The sequence below is a fragment of the Taeniopygia guttata genome, chromosome 5 (assembly GCF_048771995.1).
Source record: "Taeniopygia guttata chromosome 5, bTaeGut7.mat, whole genome shotgun sequence".
Lineage (NCBI taxonomy): Eukaryota > Metazoa > Chordata > Aves > Passeriformes > Estrildidae > Taeniopygia > Taeniopygia guttata.
In genome coordinates, this window is record NC_133030.1 from 39,538,347 (window position 1) to 39,541,195 (window position 2,849).

Below are 2,849 nucleotides of genomic sequence, written 5' to 3' on the forward strand. Positions count from 1 at the left end.
GGCGGGGCCGCCCGGCGCGAGCGCCCCGCCCCCTCCCGCCCGCGGCGGCCCGGGCGGCCAATCGCGTGTGGCGGGGCGGGGCCGGCCCGCGGGGAACGCGCGGCGAGGGCTCCCGCACGTGCGCGGGGGGCGTGGCCCGCGGTCCCGCGCGCCCCCGGAGTGGGCGTGGGCAGCGCCATTGAGGAATTCTCGCCTGGCATGTCGGCTGCGACCCCCGCGCCTCGCCGCGCCTCGCCTCGCCCTGCTCCGCCGCTCGGAGCTCTTGGAACGGGCCGAGTGAACTCTGCCAGTGCCCCGCCGGGGCTCTCCGGCCGCCTCTCACCTCCGCCTACCGCGGCGGCAGTTTCAGCACCAGACGGAACTGTTGCATTAAGCGGCAGATACAGTTTTTCTGGGCGAAGAACGCACCTTTTACAAAAGGTTTACATAGCAAAACAGTACTTCCCTTGAATTATTTATCCCCAAGGGCCCGCCAGGTTGCTTGGCTCCGGTAGCAGGCAACACCTCCCGGACCGTCGGCGGCTTCGTGCCACGAGAGGACAGCTGCGGTCAAACCGTGACAAAATTCGTTCTAAACCAAAACTCGCCTTTCCCCCGCGTGCGCCTTGCCGGTAACACTGTCACTGCAGCGGCCGGCGACGTAGTAGGTCCCGCGGTCGCTGTTGGGTCTGCTCGACAGAGCAGCATGCTTTCGCGTAAAATGCCTCCTGAGAAGCGAGCAGCAGCCAGCCGCTCAGCTCCGTTCACACACGCCCGGGATTTGCTAAACAAACGAGAGAAGCCTCTACTGAAACCAAAACCAAAGCAAAGTCACGTTGCGAAGAGGTGCTGCCTGCGGCCAAGCCGGGCGGGACAGGACGGCCGTGCCCAGGTCGGTGTCTGTGAAGTTTCCGATGCCGCAGAGCCCCGCGGCCGCCCGTGCGCCGAGCGCGTCCGTCCTGCTCGGCGGCACCGGCGCTGTCCCGGGCGGCCCCGCGGGCTCCGCGCACACACACGCACTGACACACGCGCACCCCTCCGCACCCCCACGGGCTGAGTTCCAGCCGGGAGCCCGCAGAACGCGGTCCGTGGATGTGCCTGCCCATGGGGGATGTGTCCCGCGGAGCCCGCGCAGCGCCCGGCACAGCGGCACGGCACGGCACGGCACGGCACGGAGCGGGACTGGCACGGCTCCGGCTGGAACCCGGCACATTTCACCCCCAAAAAAGGCAAAATTTGTGCTGGTTCTTTTCTTCCCCTTCGCGTCGCGAATGCTGAAGGGATTACAAGCAATCCGTGCTGCTGATGCTGCTCGAGCTGCAGCTCCAGGCCCCGGCATATGCAGGAGCGGGTCACGTATTCCACGTTTGTTCTCCTTGAATCCAGTGGTATCTACCCCTCAGTGCATAGCACTAAGCACAGGTCTAATCCTCTAAAGTTATTCCCTGACAGCTCTGTCGACAGCCGAGCAACATTATATCAGATAAATTCATATCTGGTGAGATATGAACTATCAAAGGACCTTATTTGATTTAGGTACACACTTCACATTGAAGTGGGGTTATAATTAATAAGATACAATTACGAATCTTATTAATCCCTTGATGCTTATCTGAAAAATCAGTAATGTATGATAGGTTAAGAGCAGTTGTCATAATCAGCAAGGGATGTAAGATTAGTTCAATTGCAAAGTCTCAACGTTATGAAATTTGCATACATTAGGAAATATTGTTGATGCATTATTGTATTGTTTACACATTTTTATTATAAAAAAGTCATTATGTGCCAAAACCCTTTGATTTTTCTCCTTTTCTTGTTTGCACACACATGCAAATAATACAGTCCTGTACCAGAATCAAGTATTTGTAGATGCTGAACTTCCAGCCTTTCTATCAAGTGTAATGATGCCACTTGAACAAGTCAAGGACTAAGAGGGATGCCTTCTGGCAGTAGCTGAAGTTGGTCTTTACAGCTTTATTTCTCTCTTTTCGAAAGCTTGAAATTATGAGTTAGACTGATGCCAGATCTCCATCAGAAAAAGTCACCTTAGAGTGTTAGAGATTTGTCTTAGAAAACTGAGTCCACAGCCCCAGTTGCAGAGTGACGTTCACAGAGTTGTAAATACATTTGTTCCTCCAGCATTGATGTCATGTCTTCCTCAGGAGGGCATTCACTGCCCTTTTGGCAAATCAGGTTTTCTGGTGGACAAAGTGTTTTGTCGCTTGAAGCATGATGTACTTTTCATACTAGCATTTTAAATAGCAGTCAGATGTATTACTGTTCCATGTGAAGATAAAACATTAGGAGGAACAAGAGTACTGATTCTATTTATTTTTATTTATTGGTTCTATTTTACTTCATCTCTTTGTCCCTTGATGATGATGATAATGAAGGTGTGTGATAGAGTTTGTGATTGCTTAGGTTAGAACTTCTCCATACATGCAGACTGCACCCGGGAACATTTTCATTCCTTCATTGTAGTTTGTAACCTCAATCAGTCTCTATCACACAGCTTGATCATCACCAAGAAAGGACAAACTCCTGCCTAGCCCACAGACACTCTTCAAGAGCTCTCTCATTCCCCTTAGGGGTAGCAAAGCTGAGTCAAGAGATGCTAGGCTGCAACTGTAGTAATTCCCAAGCTAAGCCATGAATTTGACAACAAAAAGGAAAAGCAGTCCTCAGTGTATACTACAGTGTGTGAGAACCACCCAGAAGAATAAAAGAGCTGGAACAGGACCCGACATTGAACCTCCCATAGCACTTCTTGTGACCACTCCACTGCTCTCCAAACAAAGCTATCAGAGAGCATGTACAATATAAGTGTTGCACAGCTCACAAACAAAGGACCGAGGGTGTGAAATCAGGCA